Source organism: Semicossyphus pulcher, unplaced genomic scaffold (assembly GCF_022749685.1).
Source record: "Semicossyphus pulcher isolate SPU_LCO1_2020_fin unplaced genomic scaffold, fSemPul1.0.p SCAF_8, whole genome shotgun sequence".
Classification (NCBI taxonomy): Eukaryota; Metazoa; Chordata; class Actinopteri; order Labriformes; family Labridae; genus Semicossyphus; species Semicossyphus pulcher.
The window spans coordinates 8,079,595-8,105,808 of NW_027211759.1; the positions used below are offsets into that span (position 1 = coordinate 8,079,595).

The window sequence follows — 26,214 nt, forward strand, 5'->3', positions numbered from 1 at the left end:
GCTTTTACCAGACTTGATTGTTGCTAATGCTTCGTCACAGACATGCACTGCCATGATCGCCATTGCAACCGCCACCCTCACAACAATCAACGTTACCGTAGGCTGCCAGCTACCACTAGCTACAGCGCCGTTGGTTGGAGGATTGCAAACTCGTGAAAACAGATGGTAAGCTGTAATTTGTGTGTGTTTTGAGTGTGTTTCAAATGAAAATAAATTGAAATAGTGTTGAGATAACTTGCATACTCTTTTATTAATAAATAGCCATATATATATATATCCCTCTGGGATACCCCCAAAAACGGTAAATTAACGGTTACGGTAAATGACGAATTGGACACCCCGGTTACAGTTTTGTTATCTTTTTTTCTGTTTTGTTCTTAATTTAACATGTCTGTTTATCTGCAGCCACTACATCCCTGCAGGTAGCCAAACATAACATTTCTCACCTACATTTGTAAGACATATAACGGCCTACAATTCACATCAATCAGAGACACCAAGAGGTGCGTATTTCTCTTCATTTATAGGCGGGAGATAAGTTACACAAGTTCACAAAATACAAACACTGACACATTTCACTGAGCCTATAAATATTTGACCTGCAAACAAGGGATGATTCATGATTCTGAAATATTCAAATAGTCATTAACTTATCAAAAAAATCAAAATTTCATGCGACTATTATGTCATTTAAAAAATATATTTTCTCCATTGTTTTGACCAGCGCCTGGTCATAATGCAGTACTACCGGCAGATGGTGGCTGTAGTGCATCTGAAAGCTGTTTGCTAACCATCGTTAAATAACAAAAGAAGAAGAAACCGGGTGCAGGTAAAACGGGTGCGGCGCTGTGAGAAAATGCAGAGACTTTAGCAGCCGTCAAAGAGTCCTGTGTGGAACTCCTATGAGGAAAAAATGAAAATGAGGTCAAGTGCAAACTTTGAAAGGCAAAACTTCTCTTGTTGAGTTTTAGATTTGTGTTTCGCTGATCAGATGTTGTTTCCTGTTTTGCTCTGTCACTTTGTCTCCTGTTGTCATCCGTCCTTGTTTTTGAGTTTTGAATTTAGTTTATTCTGTGTTCTTGTCACGATTTAGTCTTGTTTAGTATTTCATTTGTTAGATCACATCCTGTTTTACTGTCACCTTGTCTCTAGTGTTGGTCCACTTCCTGCCTTGTTTGATTACGTCCCCTGCCCTGATTGTTTTCACCCGCTCCTTGATTGTCTCACCTGTGTCTGATTAGTCTCACCTCCTAGTTTATTTAGTCTTTGTGCTCCCCTGTCAGTCTCGGTGCTGGTTCGTTGTCGTGTTACCTGTGGAACTGTTGTCATCCTGTCCTGTTAAACCGCCGTCTTTCCGTGGATTTACCTGTCGCCTTGTGGCTTCTTGTGATTGTTTTCTGCTGGTTCTTTTTTCCTTTGGATTTATTTTACCTGGACACTTTCTAAGTAAGCCTTTGTTGTTCTGCCTCGTTTTTTGCCTTTAGTTTATTAAACCTTAAATCTCAAGTGCATCTGGGTTGTGAACATTTTTTTTGTTTGGACATTAAACCGTGACACAAGGGTGGGTTGGGGTGGGTCATCGAATCGATTCCAAAATAGTTCCGAGTGAATATCAAATAGTTTTTTTGCTTGAAATGCTGCAATACTGCAAATAAGCAGATACCACATCTCTGTAGGACTATGTGGGAATCAGTCTTTTATTGACATGCACTCATTTTACTGTTGCTGTCAGTGCACTAAGCTAACCGTGAACAGTTAAGTACAGAATGATGTCAGCAATATTCTCACCCCTCTATTGAGCCCTACAAGGACAAAAAAAAAGGCCTCCTCTGACATTGTTCTACATTGGCTCTCTTAATATCAAGTAAAAGATTACATCAGAAAATGTTGGGTTCAGCATGAAGCTCTGCATTGTTCCTAGCTCAGCGCTCCTCGCTGCCGTTTAATTCAACTCTCTCTAATTACCAGATGAAAGGAAAGCCTCTTGTCCTCGTTGACATTTGACCTCTGTTAGTTACTTATTTACATTCCCAGCAACCATTCAGGCATTGACTTTTTCGCCTCTGAAACGGTTAATAATGATCACTCCCTCACCACTAACACACACACACACACACACTAAACACACACCACAAGGGGGACAGGCGTGTTGCTCGGAGCCACACATTGAGAAAAAGCCATAACCCTGGAACAAATAAAGCCACCCAATAGAGAGCGAGCATTTCCCCATCCAATAATTGCTTCAGAAAGTGCATGGGAATAATGAGATTCTGCTGACACAAGGCAGCGGCTGGAGTGAATGCAATATATGTTGCATCCAACCTCTCCACAGTTTGCTTACTGTTCTGTACGTGTGAGCGAGCAGCCTTGTGTTCATGCCCAAACATTTATATATTTGCCATTTGCCTGTAGAGGGGCGACACGTTTAAGAGGTTAAATGGTTTTATGTGCTCTGCGCTCCTGTGAAATTGCTGTTGTATCGTAACTGTATCTATCCTCTAACCTGGGAAAAGGCAGGATGAAGTGACTCTGGTGTGTTAACAGAGTTCTTCTGACTGCTTTTTACTAAACATTATGATACAAGAAAATGACAAGCATTTAAAAGGGCTTGTGATATCAGAGGAAACTCATTGCTTTAGATCAGAAAGCTCCTGGACTGGTGTCAACTGGTGACTAACATGATGTTCTCAAGCTAATTATGAACCCTGAGCCACCTGAGAAAAGGAATGATTTAAGGAGCAATTCGACCCATGTAAACAGACTGTATTTATTTAGCGCTTTTCTAGTCTTCTGACCACCCAAAGCTGCTTTTACACTACATGTCACATTCACACAATCTACAATCACATGTATGCCCATTCATACACGATGGGTATGCCACCAGGCGTAATCTGGGGTTCAGTGTCTTGCCCAAGGACACTTCAACATGCGACTGTGGCAGTCAGGGATTGAACCCCCAACCTTCCGATTGAGAGACGACTGACTCTACAACTGAGCAACAGCCAGTCAGTCAAAGCTGGTGTTCTCTGTAATCGATAGAAGCAATAATGTTTGAAATTGGCGCCATAGCTGTGGAGAAAGTCACCCATTCTACATTCCTACAACACCCAGCGTGCATTGCGCCCCTCCCTCTGAAAGGAACGGCCCAGCGAGAGACGCTGAAGTGAAATACTACCGTTTTCGCTGCAGGCAATGGCTCAGAGAGGTACAGAATCTGAAATACGACGAGAATATACCGGTGGATCATCTTAAAAATCTTCAGGTCTGCAGTCTACATTTCAAACCTGATGATTTTGAACGTGACATGACATCGGAGGCAGGTGATAGATTGAGGAAGTGTAGTGTGTGTAAGCAAGCTCCCTGGCCTCCGTCAGATGACACGTTTTATGTTGCCTGGCGGAGGTTTTCCAGGACCCATTGGAAAAGCGGATAGCGTCCTCCAAAGGCACAGAGAGAAATTGCATTTTTTCCTACCATAATGGCATTAGCTCCCCATAATAGCATGATAGGACCGAGGTTGAAAATCAGCGACCTGGCCCTGGACCAAAATTATGATGAATTTGTCAAGAAGGCACTTAAAGATTGTAATTTGAACACATCTGGTTGTGAAATAATTCCCCCAGGGAGAGAAAAACTCTTGTTCTCCCATCAAGTAAACTCAGCCGGTTTGTGTTCTCAACGTTTCCAGCAAATGTTGACAGATGCAGCTCTGTTTGCCTGCGTTCCTGACAGACTTTGGATCACGGTGGGTTGTCCGGGCTGGAATGGGTATTGTTGTAAATCAAACAAGACAGAACTGTGGATTTTGTTTTTAATTTGATTCATTGTGATTAATTTAAGCCATACACCATGCGGCTCCGTGCTAAACTCTGATAGCAGCTGGTGAGACTTCTAGCAAGGTCAGAGAAAAACACTTGGGGACTTTGAATAATTTTACAGAACAAAGATAAAGATGAAATCCTTATGAGTAAACTTAGCAAAATTAGAGGAAAACATCCATAAAAGAAGCCTAGGGTTCAGGTAAACTATATCAAATTTCCCGGTTTCTTAAATGCTTCAGAATATAGTCACAGTTTCTGGATGAAGGTACGTCCAAGACAGAAGGTGAAATTTGTGAATCACAGAAGAAGGAGATGCTGGAAAAACATTCAGACTATTAAATCTGCTGTAGTGGAACAAAGATTACTGGAGCAATATATTTCCACTTATAATACGAGAAGAAGAAGAAGAGAGGGTGATTCAGAGCAAAGCACAATTAGGTGAGCACAGAGGAAATGTGTCACCAAGTTGAAGTGAATTTAAACGTCCTCCCGAGTACCACCGCACATTTCAAGATAGATTTTTGAAGGGAGCCGGATCTTGTGTGATGGTTGTATGGTACTTCTGGCTATAAGACAATTCTTGACATAAGCAGCTACGAACATAAGACCCCTTGAATCTCAGACTAGATACCAGTGTTGTACTGTAGAGGACGAGATCAAAGAAGGAAGAACACGGCGACTTAAGACAACAGTATCTCTGGTGCTACTGCATTGGCTTCTCATCCTTTTGTCTTCACTGTCCATCAAAGAAACACTCCTATTTCAATTCGGATTTAATTATGCAGCTTTCAAAATAAAAAAATGCTTTGTTTTCATTGTATTAATTAAAATGGAACACATATTTATACATTTTGCCGTAGTTTGTTCATATTTAATACTATTCATTAAAGGGGGGGTATTATGCTAATTTCAAGCTTCATATTTCACTCTGTGATACCTGTGGAGTAGCTTAGCATAATTTACAGTTAAGAAAACTCCTAATTTTTCTCACACTGCTTGAAACGACTCAGTCAGCTCTGTCCCTTTAAGAAACTCTGCCCCTACAAGCCCGCTTTCTTCTGATTGGCCAGCTCCCTGAAGCCTGCTGAGGCTGCACTTTGTGACGTCACAAAGTGCAGCGTGTAGAAAAAACAGCTGGCGTTTACAGCAGCCTGCAGACTGAGCTGAGAAGCCTGGGGATTACACCAACATACTTTAACCTACAGATTTTAAACTTCACCCACATTTAGTCTGGACATCCAACATTGTAACATTATATATATGTCTTAAAATGTGAAACAGCATAATACCCCCTCTTTAATATTAATCTTCACCTGGAATACATATCATTTTTAAGCTCACACCAAAGTCGAGCGCTTGCGAATAAAAAAAACACTGCGTTTGCTACATTAAAGGCCTCTTCAGCATGGACATTACATCAGTGCATTGGGGTTAATGGCGCTAGCCTTCAGAGATGAAATGACAGAGTGGGAACATTCTTGGCCCAAGTCGCCACCTTGGTAGAATGAGGCATCAGATGCAAGCCATTAGCTTTGTGCAAGCTCATGACATTTTCACTGTGCATTATGAGAGGGGTTAAAATAGTGAGCTGTCTGTCATTTGCTTAGTATGAAAATGTTCTGCTAAGAGAACAAATTGATTTTTGAAGCCCCAGTGGAAGTCTAATGTACGGCAGATGACAAACCGTTCCAGTGTGTTAAAGACAGTTTGTCGTGGTGCAAAGCTAGCAACAATACAAGTCTTTGAATTCCAATTGTAATATGGGAAAAGTCTTATTTATACATCAATGTATCCGTATAACTTTGGAGTGTACTGAAAAGACTGAATATCAGATCATCATATCAGATCAGCAGAACAAACAGCACAGAATCAGTAATAGACGCTGACAGATTCCCCCTGGGATAGCTGAAAATGTCTCTGAATAGGCAGGTATTTGCAAAAAGTCATTTAAGGATTTCAAGTATATTTTTTCCTCAATTTTTTTTACATCACAGATGCACTAAAATAGGTTCTGTCGTCACTCGTCTCCCACTTTATGCAAAAGCTGCTCCTGATTTGACTCAATTCAAAGGACACGGTAAATAGAGTGTGAATTCACCCGTTTGTTTTTTACATGAAATGGCCCTTTGTCTTTCTGCTTTAAGCGATGCAGCTGATATACATTGCCTTATATGTTTTCCATGACTCATGCCTTTTGGTGACAATATTAAATGCATGATTAGCATTAAGAGTGCATGCATTTGAAAAAGAAGCCAGAGGCACTGGGCTTCTATAAGCACTTTAATGGATGTGACATCAGCAAAATGCATGAACACCGACGTATCTACATCTTTATGTGCAGCCTTTGTGACGTGGAAAGAGATTTAATCATATGGTGTTCATCCTGCATGTATCAGTTCAGGGACGTGACACTTTTCACAATGGGCAGCTTGAATAAGTCATGTTCCGGGCACAGAGTTGTTATGAAGGTCCGCTCGGCTCTGGAGTTCTTTATAGATGATTGGTGACTTCTCGCACTGCTCTTAACTTATTTTCAATTCATAAATGCACTTCCTGCATGATGCAACACTGCAGCGTTGAGAGGAAAACACACTGAACACCTAAAAGTAGTGTCTGGTAATTTACACGCAGTCAGAAGCTGAGGAGAAAATGAGATTAGACCTTTTGCAGCCTGCAATCACTCAAGGGATCGACCTGGATTTGGCTGTCAACAATTTACTAAAGCCATGGTAACAGCTATAAAGTGATTGAAATCTCACTACGCTTCAGAATGGTTTGGTGCTGGTGAGGAGTAGGGGGCTGACCCGAAAACGGTGTATGAAATAGTGATTACTTTACCAGTGTACACTACTCCCTGTAGCACTCCCTCACCCTGCTTTACTGTCTGAAAAACAAAAGGATGGGATTTGATTCAGGGACAGATTAGATTTGTGCATGTGCGTTTATGTGTGTATTTACGCGTTCACGAGCCCACGCATTTGTGGCGACTGTGTGTTAGTCCGTGCACATACTTTTATCAGTGTGCCTGCATTGCTGGGAGATGGAGGGGTGGCAACATCTTTTACAAGGAGCTCTTGTGTCAGGGAGGCATTGTCTGTGGGGCGAGATGACAGGCTAGTAGCCCCGGCGATGGATGGTGCCCTGCAGATGAAAAAAATAAATAAAAATGGAGCCATTGTTTTAGAGGCCATGAGCAGAATATCTGCAGGGGTCTGAGGCCAAAGCGCTGCTCGTAATAGCTTGTCTGTAGGGAAACACATTTGTCACATTTGTCTCTTGGCAAAATGAAAACCCAAATGGGTTTTTCTACAAGATAAAACAGCTCCTGCAGTTGTGGACCACTAAATGTATGGTCAGAGTTTCATACAAACAACATAAATTGATGAAACTGCCTCTTATACACTGAGACGATGAATGTATGGGTCATCCTCAAGAGAAGATAATAAATAAGATTGCATATACTGGGATCACACACATTTTTTTGACTAGTGAGTTGGACCTGAAACGTGCTGAATAGGTTTTAATTTTCCGATCAATGTAGAATATGTAGAATTTCAACATGGAGTATAAAACAGGTGAGTGAGTGGCTTTATTTATGCAGTTTCCCCCTTTATTTTGCATGATGACCTGCATTATAGAGCATGTACTTAAGCATAATGAGGTATTATTGTTGACCTATAGTAGCCTGATGTGAATTTGCAAATCATCTCTTTTTCTGCAGTGTTGGGGACAACACATTACAAAGCGTTAGTTCTGCAATTCAAGTAATCATTATTTAGGGGAGTTTTTTGTATGTTGGCGAAAGGTAAATACAGTTGTGTCAGTGTGCATGTGTAGCTAGCTGATTCAACCAGCGAGATAGCAGAGAGGACAGCATTTACTTCATGGAAATATTCACATCATTTTGAATATTTGGGGCGAAAGGGACAAGAACAACATGATAGTGAAATGTAAGTTGTGTCTGGAAGATAAGTGCTCGTCAGCTCATAAACAAAGGTCAGCAACACTGGTGGGACTAAGAGCCTGTGTTGTATTGTTGTAATTAAAACAGCTGTGCGTAATACTGCACGGCTCTGCCCAGTTCTCTCTGAATTGTCAGATTGTAAGTATAATAAAGAGCTGTAAAGGTTATACTGCGTCTGTCATTCCTGTTATTAGGCTGCAGAGTTACAGATTATGAGCCGTAGACGAGGCTATGCAATGACAGTAGAGTCAACATATTCAAAGGTAGACGCACAGCAGGCTACACGCTGTCCTGACAATATAACAGACATGCGTAACGAGTCGCAACGGGGGTTTTAATTTCTGGTTACACAAAAGTAATCCAACGTGTTACTTTTCTCAGTAAGTAAGACAGTAACGTAACGAGTTTAATAGTAACATTACCAACACTGGTCTTTGGTAAAGGTAATTAATGGATCCATTTATTTTTACATTTATGTCACAATACACCTTCACAGGCTAACAAACATTTTGTGGTATGAGCAATGATGAAATGGAAATGGAATATAATAATTTACGTCATTAAATTAATTCAACACAAACACATGGGACTTCCTAGTTTTTATTTGCATATTTTGAGGTTTGCTGGTGTCCAGACATTTTAGTTGTAGATCCATATGACCAGCGTCATGTGGGACAAAGTAAATTTAAGTATCGCCTTTTTATCCCCTCATTCCACCTTAAAAACAAGGATATTAGCCACCCTGTTCACCAGCAGAAGTTTCATTTTTTAAAAGCAATAGACAAGGTATTCTTACATCTTTAAGAATGTTCTTCAAAAACAATGCATGTTCTTAAAAATCACAGCATTCATGAGTAGTAAAGTCAAAATATTCCTCCCTCAGACCTTTTCACAAATGCACATGATGAGTTATTCACAGTAGTTGACAGGTAAAGAATGGCTCCACAAGTCTTTCCTTTCAAAATCACACTCCGCTGACTCTCAAGGTGATGGCACAAAAAAGAAAGAATTATTCCATTCCTCAATCCACTTTTCCTCCTGTTAGTGTCTGCCATCAAGACTAACAGTTTGAATGCTCTTTCCTCTTTTTACCTGAGCTTAAACACCTTCAGGACTCAGTGCCAACAGCTAAATATCCTGATTTAGACGGCATTCCCGAGGAACTGTCAGCCATCATTGATATAATTGGATTTAGTTTGCCTGAGTTTCAAAATGACTCTGTCAAGGCTGACAACTCATACAGGAATAGAAAAGTTACTTTGAACTTAGTTTCCAAAGAGGTGAAAGAGTCCTTTGGAAAAATAGAGCTTTTATCATATTTCAGTGTTAAACTCTGATGTTAGGTTATTTGCACAAGTCCTATCATCCAGGTTGGCAAAGTGTGTAATTTCCCAGATAAAACCAATCTTTGAAGGGTTCACTTAGGTAATATTGGCTCTCATTAACCCCATTGTGATCAAATTTCACCCTGAAAACTTAGAAGGCATTGACTACGACTGAGTGGGAATGTTTAAGTAGACGGACGGTAGCTCAGTCTGCAGGGACTTGGCTTGGGAACCGGAGAGTGGCCGGTTCAAGTCCAGATACGGACCAAGCCTGGAATTGGGGCCATGCTTGGGGTGCATGTTCATGTGCAGCCCCCTCACTCTGACATCCCTCCATTAATGCATGTCCATAGGGTTCTGTTTGTGCATGTCTTTCGGGCCTGTGAACACCTTAAGTTTGGCAAACCCCCATCCTTCAAGCACCAAGTGTCAATAAGTCCATCATCCTGACTCGTAATGTCTTTGTATGCAGATGACATGTTTCTTTATATATCAGAAACTTAAAACATTCCTACATGTTCTCTCCACAATTGATTGTAGAAGTAAATAGAGTGTAGAAATAAATAGACAATGTCCATAATTTTTCTTCAGTACATCATAGTTAAGCAGGCGGTCTGCTCGACTTGAGCTGGAGGGTTATAACTGGACTTGCTTGGTCTGGTTATGGCGGACAAATCTCACCTTCTACTATCGGTTTAACAGACTTGTAAATTACTTGAATAAATTCTTGTAAAGGGACTTTAGAGACGTAGATGAGGCTCAAATGACATGTAACCTATTTTTAAAGAAAAACATATCTGGGTTTTTCAGATGAGCGTGCCTGATGCCATAAAGGAGTCCACCCTCTCTCAAATCTGTTTTAAAGACTTTTGGTTTCCAGGGACTAAAGGCACGTTTAATCTTTCCCATCTGTCACTCCACGATGACACGGCATCAGAGAAACAGATAATCTGTCACTATGCTGTCGGAAAATGTTCATAGCCTGACATATATCTGGGAACCTAATCTGCCTTATCACTCTTTGGTTTTTGATCCCTTGTTACTGACTTTGTTTGCTAAATTTGAAAGGCTACCTAAAGCCTTCTTCCTGACCTCTAACTGCTCCTACATGTTAAACTTCTTATTATCAAGTGCTGTGTTCAAAATGCCATACTATACTAGCAGTATGTACTGATTTGGCCAAAATGTAGTCTGCAGTATGCAAACAAAAGCAAAATGTGCAGTATGCCAAAAATACCCGGATGTCGTACTGATTTGGAGAAAATCTCCAGTATGCATTGGACCAGTCTACTTCGCCTACTGTATCCCACAATGCAAAGCGCTGGAACGTCATGGAGGCATTTGAAATGACGGACAGCAGCAGCATTCCAGCAGAAGGGGGCGCTATAGCTAAAGAAGCGGCGTTATTGTTTACTTTCGGCTGGCGTAGCATACTGCATAATGAATTGAAAAAGCTCCTCCATACTACATACTACCGCCCAACGCAGTATGCAGTATATAGCATGTAGTATGTAGTATATTGTACAGCATTTCGAACACAGCCAGGGATTCAAGGAGGTCTTATTGTCATTCCAGAACATGTTAGTACGTTAAAGGGAATAAAATTAGGTACTCAGGTCCCGGTTCAAAATAAAGCAATGATAGAAAAAAAAATTTGCACTATAGTTTCTCACTGCAATGATTTCTGTTTGTCAGGTCAGTTAGATGAAAAAAATAATTAAATTCTGCCTGCACTTGAAGTTGGAGGACGCCATCATCGTCCCCAAAAAGAGAAATTTGTGTACTCAACATTGCAGTAGAAATTGGCGATAACATAGAATACAAGAAGGCAAATTGCAGAGGATTATGCCGTCTCATTTGGCTCTCAGTGATAGATTATGCCCCAGCATTTAAAGACATTGTGTTTTGTTCAAGGGTGGAAGTGACTTTGCCAAGACATTGCGAGATAAGAAGCTAACTGTTATTAGTTTAATGGGAATGATAGTCCGCCCAAAGCAGTGTGTGCAAGTGGCATGGGAGCATCATTTTTCTTCACAGTCTGTCTTGCACGGAGCTGAGGCTGAGTGGAAGAAAGAGGAGCAGCCTGCCAATTGTTTTGTGGGGGAATCTGAACCAGAGAACTGAAGACAGAGTGTTGCTCACATAACCACTGGCCTAAAAGAGCGAGGTAGAATTTGCAGCAATTGGTGTAAATAAGCTTCTTCTTATCCTGCAGAAATTGGCAGTCGATTTTTTTGTAAAAGACACTTGAAAAGAATGTCTGGTGAAGTATTCATTCTTCATTATATTATTATACCAAACTGTCTGAACAATGTTGAGGATTCGACTGCAGCATAAGCCGTCGACTCCCAATGAGCTGCTTCTTTCCTCAAGCTTTTATATCATATCTTGGAAATATTGTAGGAGAAAACTGCTGTATAATGTATAATGACCTTGAGGAATTTCTTTGCCAATGATTATTGGTGCTAATGTGCTGCATAGTTAGCTGCTCATTGTGCATATTTCTTCATCTTTACAACCGTCTCAAAGACTGTCCTCTGGTGTACTGCCACCGTCTCAAAAGATTTGCCCGATCTTGATGACTGTCATTATCATATAAGTTCTGCGCCTTTGCAACTTATTGCATTAAAAAAGCTTTTGTCCAAGGATGTCATACTGCAACACATAACAAAATGACCACCTCATAACCCAATGCAGTCCTCTTAACAATATCCTTTGCAGAACGACAGGGTGTTAATAGTGCATATGACTGTGGTATTGTGAATCTGAATATGCGTAGGTTATGCATTTGCAAGGATAAAACCAGATGCCAGCGATGTCAAATCCAATTCCTCGCGCATTCGGTTTCTGCACGCAAGCCCATATTACAATGCTTATTCAGGATCTTGGCAATTGAAAGCCCATTGAGGCTACTTTTCCCTCCAACCCCGCCAAATACTCTGCTTTCCATTTTCACAGCACCAGACGTTTCACATAGCGGCACAATAATGCAAGTCAGGGCAAATGAGTGACTGTGAGGGTGAGAGTGAGTGAGAGTGAGTCAATATGTGTGTGTGTGTTTATTATGTATGTGTGAGAGTGATTGACAGAGAGAAAGAGCGGGGCTATTTGTAAGGAATTATGCAAATTCGCTTCGCTACAGCTACTGGACCTGTCGACTTAAATATGTGTATGCATGTTACTGTTGAGTGCAAAACTACAAATCTACACATGCATATATACAATATTTAAATTATATAGACATTTCATTTCATATGTGCGCATTTAAAGTTTCAATTATACAAAAGAAACACATTTTTACACACAATTATTCATGTTGACAAAGCACGTTGTTTCTCCACTAAAGAAAATACAATATGACTCTTAAATTCTAGTTGCTATTCAGCACTGTTCCTAAAGCCAAACCAAACACAGTGCAAGAGAACAATAACACTGTAAGTTAAAAAAGTAAAAAAAAAAAAACGTGATAACTAAAGTTTCACACTTTAGTTTTCATGTCACAAGAAGACGATTGTGTGTCTTCTCTAAATTGTAAATTAGGTGGTGATTTCACAAAGCATCATTAGGGAAGTTCTTCTGAACAAGACACCATGTTCCAATTGTGTGTCTTTTTATCTATCAATCCCTTATTGGACATTCAACGTCCTACATATCATCCGTGCTGAACTGGACCACTGGAACCGACAAAACCCGCTCTACTGACTGTCTCGTTTTTCCAAGTCCCTCGCCTTTACTCTGAACTTGGTGAATCTGCCTTTCGTTTTTTTGCTCCAAACGTGGAATTACTTTAGCTATCTCGAGACACTTTACAAAAAGAGCCGCTCTAGACCGTACTCTTTGTTGTTTAGAGAGAGACCCAGCATGAATCACCATGAGTAGCACTAAGCAACATTCGGCACATTGGCAAGGAAAAACTTCCTTTTAACAGGCAGAAACCTTGAGCAGAACCAGACTCGTGTTGAACAGCCGTCTGCCTCGACTGGATGGGCCGAAAAGTGGGATAGAAGGAGATGCAAAGAGATCAACAACAACATATGTCTTTGTTACAACAACAACAACAACAGCAACAGATAATACATACTTATGGTTATGATGCCAATAATAGTGGCACACAAGTGTAAAGATTAGCAAGAACAGCATAGAAATGATAAAGGCTGTAATAATAGTAATTGTAAAGGTTGAAGTCGGCAGGTCTACTATTAGCATTAGCAACAACAATAATGATCGTATGGGGAAAACTTCACACTCTTAAGATCAACAGTCTAATGGTGCTGGTCTCAAACCACCTCACCTCAGCTTGTAAATGTTTTCATTGAGTGTTGTGTTTTTGGTTGTTTTAATTGTGTCATTTTCTGTATCTCGACATCATTGCAAATGAGGGAAACCTCAAGGCTTAAATAAAGGTTTTAATTGAATTAAATGAATTAGCATTAGGTTGCCTGTCTGTGTCCACACTCATAATATTGCAAAGAATGTCTCATACAGCATATCTTCAGGTGTCCGTGCAGACGGAGTAGAGAAAGCAGAAAGAGACAGAAACCCACAAGGAAGTCCAAGGGTGGTTTAGAAAAGTAATAAGCGCCTGTTCCACTAAAGTATATACAATTTAAAGGTCAGAAGGATAGGCATGGTGCAAGATAGTGTTAAAATAGAGGCTTTTGGGGAGTCATTGCTATAAAGGCCAAGAGAGGTATAGAGCAGAGAGGGATTGATTGGTCTTGCTGTGGCAGTGGTAGGGAGGCTTACACTGTCTGCTAGTGAACAGTTTTACTCAGGTATTAATGGAACCCACAAACGGATGGAAAAGAAACAGAAAAGAGCTTATTTTAATATCAATCTTCTGGATTTTTAGGGAAACATGAAGCATGACCTAGCGTCAATATAACAGCTGTTATTAGTGGGGATGTTTCTGTCATGTTTTTAGATTGAATGCCTGTTGATTTCCAGACAAACATTTATGAGGTATTATATTTCTAAAAAATGAATCCCGTATTGAATTTTTGTGCCAGAACCAGTAGCCTTATTGCAACTTTGACATCCATCTGCCATGCATGAATCTCTTTGAACCTTGCTGACCTCGGAAAATCATCATAATATTGACATGACCTAGCAGGCCAAGTTTAGCATAACACTCTCACACGGTGGATTAGAGCGTTTGGGCTTCCCTATTGTCCGAGCTGCTGCTGCAGGAAGTGAGGCTGCCCTAGATGAAGCATGGAATACAGAAAGAACCGGATGGCAAATAATTTAGCTCTTCTGTGTCCAAGGTTCTGTCTGCGTGCAGCTATGAAAAGAGAACATGACATTGGTGTGGATGCTGTGGATCTATCTGCCTCAGTCTGGCTCTGTCCGTGGTGCTGAACAGAATCAAAAGCAGGTCTGCTATTGTGCTCGGCTTTGAATCAGAGTGACTGGCGCTCTCCGTGGTCCTGAAATCGCAGTGTACACATAAGGCTCTAACCCAGCCGTATTGGAACTGTACATATTCACATTACATAGTCCTTTAAGGCGAATGTGTGATTTGTGATATAAGGCTGTATAAATAAACATTGGAAATGCTTTTGGGTGTAATCTTATGCTCAATTAAGTGTGGATGGACACATTTTTAAATGCCGTTTTAAGGCAAAAAAATAATGTTTTTTCTGTTTTACATGTTGAAATAATTATTTTGTAAAAAGCGGGGTCCAGTAGAGCAGATTTTGTAGTTATCTGTATACCACAGGAGGGTTTGGCCAACTTCCTCTCTTATCAGAAGCTCTCCAAATCCTATGCTGAGAGAAAAACTGTGTACAAGTGTGCAGGTTGCTGCCGTCACAGCATTACGCAGACTGTTTTTGGACTTAAAGAACCCCCACCATAATATTAAAGTAAAAAAAAAAAAGTCATTTCTGATAAGACACCTTTCGCAGCGCCACCAATAAAGGGGAAGAAGGAATAGCTCAATCTGTAGGGACTTTGCTTGGGAACTGGAGGGTGGCAGGTTCAAGTCCTAGTACAAACCAACCACGGCATTGGGTCTGGTAGCTGGAGAGTTCCTTTCCTGGGTCCTGTCGAGGTGCCCCTGAGCAAGGCACCGAATCCCCCAACTGCTCAGGGCGCATGTCCATTTGCAGCCCCCTCACTCTGACATCTCTCCATTGATGCATGTCCATAGGGTTCTGTTTGGGTTGTGTGTATTTCAGGCCTGTGTGTGTGTAGCTTGTTACTAACACAGTGAAATATTTAAAACGGAATGTCCCCATTACATACAGTATGTCTTCTTCTTCTCAAGGCAAAAATAAATCATAGAAAAAAGGAGGTGTTATGATGCTAAGCTAGCTCCTTCATCCGCACTTTCACACCTATCTTTGCTGCTGAAATATCAGCTCACCTTTAGAGTGTCTTTTCTCTCCCCAGGCCTTTTATTATATAGAAACATCATAAACTATTGTGCTGTAAACTGGTCAAGTGCAGCCATGTGTTTAAGACACTGTGTCTGCTGTACTTTGAATACAAAATGGCTCGCTATACTTTTTTGTACTACATTTCTGTCATATTACTGGGTCCTATTTTTGGCTGACCGCCGGGGTCAGCTCCACACATGGGTCTGTATGTGAGTGAGTGAGTGAGTGAGTGATGGTACTTTCACAGCCGTATAGAGTTGCAACATCGCAATGGCAGATCATGGAGCATATTGAACCTCCACTGACGCGACTCTCTGTCTATACGGCTCTGGATACTTTGTTCATGGAGTAGGCGGGGCTGCTCCTCCGCTGCTCGTCTGCAGCGCGCACCTGCTTTCAAACACATTGTCATCGGCCTCATAAGGACAGTCCTTGTAACACATTGCCCACAAAAGCGCACATTGGCCTGATGCAGCCACATACTAGGTTTTGACCTGGTCTTGTTTGCTTGTTTTACCATATTTTATATGTTAGTTATTTCTATAATGACAAAGTTTGTCAAAATACAAAGATATTGGAAAATGTCATTTAGATCTGTATAATCTAAAACTCAGATATAATTTTGGAAACTGCAAACTAAATTGAAAAGTAGTCAGTCATGTTTTATTCCAAAGGATACCGAAGGGACAAAAGATAACGGAACACCACTGGTGGATCCTGCTTTCACTTCACATCAAATACTATTAGGATTTCTCTATTAAATTTCCATTCTGTGTGGAGAAAACTCATTCTGAACGCCAGAATTTAATTTGACAGAGCGAAAATGAATTAAGGTGGAGTGGAAGCTCCTCTCGGTCGCCAACACATTTCAAGATTTCAGTTAAAAACGTGTCTGTTTTTTTAATAAAAGAACGGCAACTCTATTATAATAACGCCATGGAGAGTATTAGTATCTCAATAGGATGGATGCTCATTAAAAGGAGAGTCTTATCAATAACTGCAGAATGAATGACAGCCCTGCAGGTTGGTATGCAAACCCACTTACCTGCCGAACAAAAGTGGGAACGATTCTGTCGTGACAAGCGAATGGTTACTTTATCATCTCATCACGGAACCATTTATCTTTCAGAGGCGAGAGTGGCCATGTGACAGGCACCCCTCACACCCAGCATAACAAAAGATTCAGGACAAGCATGCGTGCCGGTGTGGAGAAACACAGCAGAACAAATTAATTATTGATGGGATGCTTTCAAAGCCCATGGCGTCACTAGGTATCCATTGTTACCTCTGTTGTTGTTTGCAGCTCTTAGCGGGCGGAGAGAGGATGGAGAGGAGGCAGGCGGGGATAAAGACCGTGAACTTAGCCTCTCTTCTCCCTCCCATGAAGTGCATCCTGCCAAAGCTAATTTTCTCTGTTTTGATCTCATTTGTTCCGGGTCTTATTTGTCTCGTAGACACACTTGTTCTGCAAAAATACAGCTAATGTTTGGTTTATTTGTTTTAAACCATTAGGGACCAGTGGATGAATGTCTCTACTGTCTGTTTGTCCGCTACCCAGCGGCAGATGGCCATCCACCAATGAGCCTCGTTCTGCTCGAGGTTTCTGCCTGGTAAAAGGATGTTTTTCTGCTTACTCCCTGGTGGGTTAATGTTGTCCAATGTCTTGGAGCTATAGAAATTAAAATTTGGAACCTATTTATTTGCTCTTAAATGTCATATCCATAGGGAAATATAATGTAAGCTGACTTTTAGATGAAAGACTGTTTAGTTAGTTCTGCAGCTAAGTTTTAACTGGTAATGTCTGGTGCACTGATCCGGAAAGAAAGAAGCCTGTGTCCCGCCCTTAAGGAGTGGTTTCACAGCCAGGCACTGGGTAACAGTTCGAAAAAAAAACCGGAGAAAATACCCAGTACTCATAGCCAGGGTGCCTTGGCCATGCGTGAACTGATGCTGATGACATTCACATGTAGCTGAGATGCCTGAGTGCCTTAAGATGCTCTAAGGGTCTGTGCAGAAAAGCTGCAGGATGCAAGAGGGACAGAGACACATTTCAGCACCGACGGACAAATACTTCAGTGGTTTTTCTCTGCTGCGGGCCATGAGTGAAACTTGTCGGGAAAACGCACGCAATGAGAGTGTTTGGTGATGCGGGGAAGTTCGACACATGCAATGTAATTTAGGTTTTAATACTCAAGCTCTGATGCTCTGATGCTCTTGAAAAGTCTAAACGCTTCATCTGAAGAAGGGAGCTACCGAGGATGCGTTCCTGTTAATGCATCATACCAAACAAAGTAGTTCGAGGGACATAATCCCAGAAGAAATAAAGCACGTCAGCGTCTCTGTCGACGTCAGCAGTGACAAACACATAGCAGCAACTGAATGCCTGCGTGACGACAGCTGTGGTCACACTTGAAATATTTACACTCTTTGTTTTTAGACAGTCTCTGCACACTCGATTTGTCATCCTTAAGAACAAAACAAGGCCAGTGCTACTGGAACACGATTTTGACGAGCATGGGAAACATCTGTAAACCAAAATGATGCCTCTAATAGTTCATACTGACGATAATTTACTCTATTTTGTCAATCAAATCATGACCTTACCATTCATCATGTTTTCTATACGGAAGCCCGGAGCAGACATGCATCAAACATTTTAGTTTTTCCCGTGATAACGAGTAATTTCCGGTTGTTTTCTCCAGATCCGTACTTATTTTTTGTGTTATCTTGGGATAACAACGCTAGTTTTCCCATTACAACTAATTAATTTATCTCATTATCTCGAGATAACGAAGCTTGTTTTCTTGTGATAACGACTCATTTTCTGGCGATCTAGAAAACAAAACAACACTGTGATATTACAGACCACGACATGCCTTGCTGCCATCGCCCACACTCATATTAGAGAGACCAGAGCAAAACGAGACAACTGAGAGAGAGGAGAGAAGACATACGTTTTCTGAAGTTCAGTTTGTATATAAAAGAAATGGCAAAAAAGGCTTTGCCGTTGATTTTTGACGGAGGAGGGAGGAGAAAATTCCGACGACTCTGCGCCCGATAAAGAATTGCTCTGGCAGGAAAAACAAAGACAATTCCTTGCAAATAAACGGCCAAAGATTCTGCCCAAAAGAACGGGCATAACTCATAAACAGTAAGAAGCTTCAATCACTTCTAACATGTGTGCAGTTCTCAACATTGAGTTTTTTTCCCATCATATGGTTTGCAGTGTGGTTTTCAATACCATGCAAAAATTCAAGTTCCAGTTTTGTTTGTTTTTTTCTTTTATAGGCTGATATCCCGTTATAGTGTAGTGAACTCTCTATAGAGTGACATAAACAGGTGGTGCTGATTCTGGAGGTGTGTGACACTTGATGATACTGTAAAAAATGGCAACTTTATGAGGCAAAACACAAAGACATGCAAAAAAAACTAAGTTGTTTGTTTTGTGCTTTTGCCACTCTGGAGATACGAGTTATGATCATCTGACGTTACGGTGGTGCAGCGTTATCTTGTGATAACGAGATAAGAAAGTCGAGAACCTGAGATAACCACAAATTACTCATTATCACGGGAGCATGAAGCGAATAAAATGAACGGATGTGTGTCCACTTAGGGTTTCTGTTTATGCCTCTTTATGCTGGCTGCTATTCTGTTTAATACACATGAATACAAAAAAGAGATACGCAAGATGTTAAAAGCTTCAACTTTTAGCCTTAATGAAAGAAAAGAAGAGCCATAAGGGCCAGCAAAGGTCAATGAGCTGGTTTGGGCACCTAATGATGTTAGTATAATGAAGCTGATATCTCTTACTAGTGCAACATATTCACTCTTTAAGTCAATGCGCAAAAAACGTCCAAAAAAATGGACTAAAACGTGCCTAAGAAATACTTTTGCTAACAACCAATGCAATGCAATTGAAATGATGTGATGAGTTACCTGTCATTGATGATTGAGATGATTGGTAAGTGTCAGATATGTACATTTATAGAGTAAAGTTCATTATAGAGTCAACTCTGTCTTGCCACATGCACCTGTACAGCACTATAGCTGAGTTGTACCTGTTCCTAGGCGTTGCCCTCTTGTTGCACTCTGTGCTCGGATGCTTCTTTCCGTCGCTACCTGGCTGTGGTTGCTTGATTACAGATTTGATGCCTGTGCTGACTTTGTTAATGTTAAATTAGTAGTGATTGTGTGTCTACAAAACCCAACGTATGGATTGTGAATAGATCTTCTTCCCGTTGTCTTCCTCTCATCTTTCCAAATGAACCCCCAACCGAAACCCACTCACGCTTGGGCAGAGGCTTGTGTTAAGGAATCCATCCAGTATGATGTCCTCCCACAAAGCTTAGCTATAATCAATACACCACAGGGATTATAAATAAGTACTATCACTCAGCTGCTAAAATGGACTTAAAAAGCATCTAAAAGCGACTTAATTCTTCATGAATTGATCTGAGCGAGCTTTAGAAGACCCGGTGACGCACAATTGTTATATATTTAACAACTATCTGATCTTCTCCCACTTTGGCATGACATTAAAGACCATGAAATGCGAGCAGCAGACAGGACAAGATAAGAGTTTGCTCCTGTGAAACATTTTAAAAAACACCTCTGCAATCTCTGGCTGTGCATGAGACCCTTTCTTTTAAAATCACAGGAGACAGACAAAGGATCAGATATGTATGAGACAACATACTCCAGGGCCCACCTCCTGCAAAAAGCCTGAGTGCGTGTCTGTTTGTGTTGCACTATCTGAAGCCCACAGTGCCATCAGGCTCTCAAAAGAGGAACTGCTACCTTAGATCCACTCCAGGATCAGAATCTGATTTTATGTTGCAAGCTTCTTGCTGGTGAAATATGTGCATGTTGGAAAAGAAGTGTGGCCTTTTTTTTGTTTCAATTAACCCCCGGAGGATGTTTTGAAATGCGTCCTTCACGCGTGTGTCCTCGCGCGTAAACGTTTGACGCACAAGGGAGGCTGGAATCTGGACAGACGAATCCGGGCAGATAAGGCTGGTTAACAAAAACAGCAGCAGAGTCTAAATGCATGAACCAGCAAATGAAGAGACTACATGCGTGCTGTGATCAAACACATACAAGCAAACACCCCCACACAGACGCACGCACACTTCTACCACACACTCACACTTGAGTAGGACACCGGGCAGAGTGCGTTCCGCCGATCATCTCCGTCCCTCCCTCCCTCCCTTCCTTCAGCAGGCGGATTGCCTGTGCCACTGACGACAGCCAGCAGTCACACACACACGCACACACACACACTGCTGTATGAGTGTGAGGCTGTGGAGAGACTGCATCAAGGAGAGAGAACTGTGCGCGCTCGCATCGGGAACGCTGCGTGGGAGTTGTTCTCTCTCTCTCTCTCTCTCTCTCTCTCTCTCTCTTTCTCTACCTGCCATTTGCATTCCTTCTTTATTCTCCACACTCATCCTCGGACGAGTTCGGGCGCACAGGGAGTCCCATTAAACCCAGGGAGGATCGCGCTTTGTTGCTGTGAGTGTGTGTGTGAGTGTGTACGTGTGTGTGTGTGTGGGTTGCCTGTTTTTAACTACAGCTGTCATCTTTAAAGCCGCGGTACTGCCGCTGTGGAGAAACTCATTGGGAATCTGCAAGAAACGGCTGGCTGCTGTCTTTTTCTTCCCCCCCACCCTCCTCGGTTTTTCCTTTTTTTTTTGAGAGCTGTCTTTCAAGGCGATGGACTTGAGATAGTGCGTCTCAATTTGAGTGTTCGTGGCTGGGAGTTGCCGTCGGGGAGAAATGCGAAAGGATGCTTGGATTCAGTGAAGCCTACAGCAGGTGAGTATCCGATATAAAAGCGCAAAATGGGGGTTCTTTTTTAGCGCAGAGATGCCTCTTTTTCGACTGTTCACTGTGTTCTCATGTCGATGCAGTTTAATGTGGGCTGAGGCCAAGATTTTAGAGAGGTGGATTTCCAGAATGCAGCTAAACCCCGGGTCTCTTAGGGCTACTTTGAAGAAAACATCCCTGAAATATGTGGATTCTAGTGCGCCAGTGGCGACATCAGCTCGCACCAGAGGCTTTCCTAAAACTCCTCGGATCTCAATCCAATGTCAAATCGGCTAAAATATCCTCGGTCCGCGATGATTACAGGGCATAAGCGGTTGACAGGACAGAGAAGCGGACAGGGGGGGACTTGAGTGTGGTTAGGCGCGTCCTCTGCAGGTAAAAAACGCATCTAATCCGCTCAGATTGGAAATTAATTTATAGATTTGTTAATCGCGCGCATTTCTACAGTGTAATCTCTTTTTCTGGTAATTTCTCTGCGTATGTGCGCCTGTCTGGGAGGACGAGGGCTTAAGCCATTAATCAAATGTAATTGTCCCGCGAATGTGAGTGTGTGTGTGTGTGTGTGAGAGAGAGAGAGAATGATGAGTGTGTGTGTGTGTGTGTGTGTGTGTGTGTGTGTGTGAGAGAGAGAGAGAGAGAGAGAGAGAGAGAGAGAGAGAGAGAGAGAGAGAGAGAGAGAGAGAGAGAGAGAGAGAGAGAAAGGAGGGGGGCTGAATTGCAAAATGTTATCTTAATCTAGCCTTTCTTTGGCCACTGCTGAGATAACATTTCTCTATGTGGGCAAGTGTGAGGCAGTCGTGATCCTGCCCATATGCCATTTGATTCATCTGCAAAGATGGCTATCTGTTAAATGGGCAGAGGATAAAAAAGCAGCGCTCCTGCTGCAACCGACTCCTGCGTTTTTATTGATCCACAGGAGCCACTTTGGGGGTTTTTTTTGTTGGGTTTTTTAACAACACAACAGTCCTGGGATCTATATATAGCTCACAGTGCGACTACACAGGACACAGGATGGAAGTTGTGTGTTGATGCCTCCACACGCCTGCTGTTGTTTGTTATTCAAAGCAGCATATGCAGAGAATATAGGCTATGACAGCACCCCCACCCCCTGAAATTGTCACCCTCCTGCACTGCCTCTTTTAATGACACACCAAAAACAGTTGCGGCAGAGTATCAGAAGACTGTGTGATGCTGAGCCTGCGGACATTCATAAAGTGCTGTAGCTCTATTGGTTATAAATAGCCGGAGGGAGCGGACTGCCAGATAGAAACAGGAGCAGCCTCAGCACAGCCCTCTCTCCGCCTTTATCTGGGCTCGCAATCCAGCATGATAGATGGCTGATACGCTCGGAGATATCACACAGACACATGGGCAAGGGTGTGGCAGAGAAGGGCTTCAAAGGTGCATTAAAGCCGTATCTGAGTTCATCTCTTCTCTCAGAGTGCTATGTGCTCTCCTTATTAGAAGCACACCCTCTGCTTGTGTGTTCCCGGCACTAAATGGTGACTTTACAGTGACCTTAGTACACCAAATGTCTCCCTTTATCCCCTTCTGTTTCCTCAGCGTCACTTACAGGCTTAAAAATCCAGTTCTCGTCAGGTTTACACCCTCGATTCTCTTTGATGATTTGTTGGCATACTGCTGACTCAATCATGGCTGCCTCGCAAGAGCTAAGATGCTGCCCAAGTGTGTGATCCGCTTTGTCCAGACGCCCCGGCTGCCTTCATTAAACAAATGTGCGGCCGCTGACCTTGGCAGTCTCCCAGTTGTCGATGGGATTCACCTCTCTAACCCTGCAATAGGCTTTAGGACACATGTAACAAAGACGCACTCCCTCCCTCCCTCCTTTCCGCCAACATTATGCTGCTGTTGACATACTATATTGAATTACAAGACGTTGATCAATGATTGCAATAAGCTCGACCTCTATATGCTGGCTGCTATTATACAGAGTATCGCATGTCACCGGAAAATCATGCTCCTCATAACAGCGTTATATCTCGGTGAGGTATGGTGTCATTTGCCGTGTTTTGTAAGTTACTCACATGGAGAAATAATTCAATCAATTGAGAGCAGAAGAAGAGTGCGTGCAGCGCCTGAATCATCCCTGAAAGGAATCATCTTCAGCGGCAGATTCGTCAGCAGAGCGAGGCAGAGGGGCAGTCGAGACGAAGTGGGAGGTGAAGGTGTGGACCGTGATGTCAGCGCGTGATGACTGACCCCGCAGGCGCGCCTTTTCACAACACACTAAATGACCAACAGTGTTAGTGAGCCGGCTAATGCTGGCTTATGACGTGTTGTGCCGTGTCTCTTGGAGACATTCATCCTGGGTGTAAAGCTGACACCTCCTGCATCGACAAGGTGTTTATTAGCTCCCAGTTGTGAGGCCGCCGTGCCTACACGATGTTACGATGACAGTGAGGCGTTTTCACCCGGGACGGCAATTATGTTGTTTTCATAAGACTGGCCTGCCATTCCACTTGATGCCACCGCCTTGATACGTTGATGCCCGAGGCTGGATGGCATGTTTGTGAAAGGCCTGCGGTGGTATCATAGTCGCTGTCTGATGGGTGGGGGAGGGGGGATCTTGTCACTGTTGTCCTTGGTGGACGTCTTTTGAAGTAGATAAGCAGGAAGAGCAGATCTAAGTGCTGTCTTAAAGTCATCAGCATTTTTTGGTGTGTTTTTAAAAAAAATTCTGTTTGGCAATCCCTTTGAGCAGAAGAGTTTTTGTCCAAGACAGTCAGGCACAGTTCTTTCCCTTTGAGCAACCTGCCTTTATACGTGTAACTCATGACATACTATGGGATTGTTTTGCAGCTGGTTCTCCTGCATTGAATCTGCACAGATGTTATCTATTGTGCCAAAAACAGACTGTATATAAGAAGTGGACTTGGCCTCTGGTTGCAAAAGTGAAGCCCATGCAGAAGAAGCTTAAACCTGGATTTTTTTCTCTTATGGCCAGCAGGGGGAGACTCTACTGGTTGAAAAAAGGTGTGCGGTTGTATGAAACCAGAGGGGAGAATTCAAATGTTTCTGGGCTGATTTATTACATCTTTAAACATATTCCTAATATATTTATGGTCTCAATTGCTAGTTTCAAGTCTACCTCAATATAGCATAAAGTTCATGTAGTAAAGGTCCCACTTAGAGTAAAATCAAGGTTTGAGCTCGGAATGCTTCAGGGATGTTTTGTTTTTTTGGGACGTTTTTCTGGGACAAATAGATAGTGACTTTACTGCAACATCACTGGGTTTATATTTAAATATAAAATAACCGTGATGACGGTCAGTTGGTCCACCCCGCGGTTGGCGTCACATAACTGCGGTCATGCGGTTACCGTCACAGCCCTAGAGTGACTAGATGTTGGTAATTCACCACCATGGCAACTGTCAACCAAAATAAAGACAAACAATTGTGTATCCATTCTGTCATTTAAATATGGTCACTTCTGGTGCCCCCCAAAAAACAAGAAGGCAACGACCAAAACTTATTTTATACCGACTTAGTGCCAAATTTGAGAAAATGTCCAACAAAATGTGGTTTTGTTTTTGGTCCATTGTGGAAAAGTTCTCTGGCATGTAGGGGACCAAAATAAAGCTGATGCCCCATGCTTCAAACAACCCTGCTGGTTTAACAAAGACATGTTGAATATATTTCCATGCAGCCCGGGTTCCTATGAGTAAACGCTGCATCCTATAAACACACTTTTGTGCAAACAACCTATTTGTTGATCTCTACTTTACCTTGATTAGAGTGATTGTGGCTTTCAGTGATTCATTCCTGAAATCAAAATTTGTGACTGCATTGGCCTTAATCTTTCACTGTTGGACACATTACCATAATTATTGTATATGCTAATCCAGAATTTACACAAATCTCTAACCTTGTATTTATCACATCAATGATACAGGCTGGTCCACAAAGCTGGTCCCCTATGTGGTCAAAGCTGTGTGATGTAATGCACCACTATTTTACCGTGGCTTTTTATTTGAGCGGCTGCATGACAATTATTCTAATTAAATAGAGGGGGAAAAGAATATCTGAAAGGAGCATCTGATTATCACTATATTGCTGTTTGAATTAAAGCTTCAAATGAAATGTCATTGAACAGTGAAGCCTTGTTAGAGGCATGTCAGAGGCACGCCTAAATGCCATACATTCACATTAGCCTGTAGGGTTCATTCACCTTTAAAGAATCCATGTCAGAGAAGCGGATACAAGTGCAGGTAATTCGGATCTGCTGCACAGTGTTGTGGAAAATGTCTTTAGAGATTCTTTTGCAAAAGGTGCTTTGAGAGAGATTTCACCTTGTACGCTTGTGTGAAAAGGTGTCCACAAAGAAAAGATGGATTACCACATGTTGTCAAGCAGTAACCGGCAACAGGAATGGATCATTGGCTGAAGTATGCTAAGAGGACTGTCGCTGCCTCCACAATCCTTCATCCTATTCAGCCTACATGCAAATGTAGCATCCATATAGATTTTATTCGAATAATGCTTGACCACTGCCAGAGTTTTTTTAATGATATAATACAATTACATTCTAAAGCATTTATATTAAAGGTACTGTGAGGAGTTTTTCTCTGGTTATGAAACAGACTTAAATTTATTCTGATGACTTTATATGAGCTACAAAAGCAAACCAGACCGTCAGCGACAAGATTGATTATTTCTATGTAATTATTTTAAATGCCTGAAACTGCTGGCGGGGGGTAGGTGCCATACAAACTGCACGCTGCTTTTGTTAACATTTTCCAGGGCAAAAATTTAAAGTGAGTGATACATATGACTGTTAAAGAAAGCAGGATGAGATTTTGTATTAAAAAACACCACTTAAGCATGTACAGGACAAAATCAGCTAAGCCCACAGGGGGCGCCAAAATCAACACAAA

General features: G+C 41.9%; 1 protein-coding gene across 2 annotated transcripts in view; it reads left to right on the top strand.

Moving 5' to 3' along the window:
- lingo1a (leucine rich repeat and Ig domain containing 1a) overlaps positions 1–26,214 on the top strand; it is a 78,604-nt gene that overhangs the window by 27,108 nt on the left and 25,282 nt on the right. The window contains exon 1 of one of the 2 annotated variants that reach the window (XM_069686926.1): positions 20,957–21,307. The exons of the other annotated variant lie outside the window; for it this stretch is intronic. The gene's annotated coding sequence lies outside the window, so the exon portion shown is untranslated. Of the gene's footprint in view, positions 1–20,956; positions 21,308–26,214 lie in introns of those variants that run through there. 2 annotated transcript variants of the gene reach the window in all.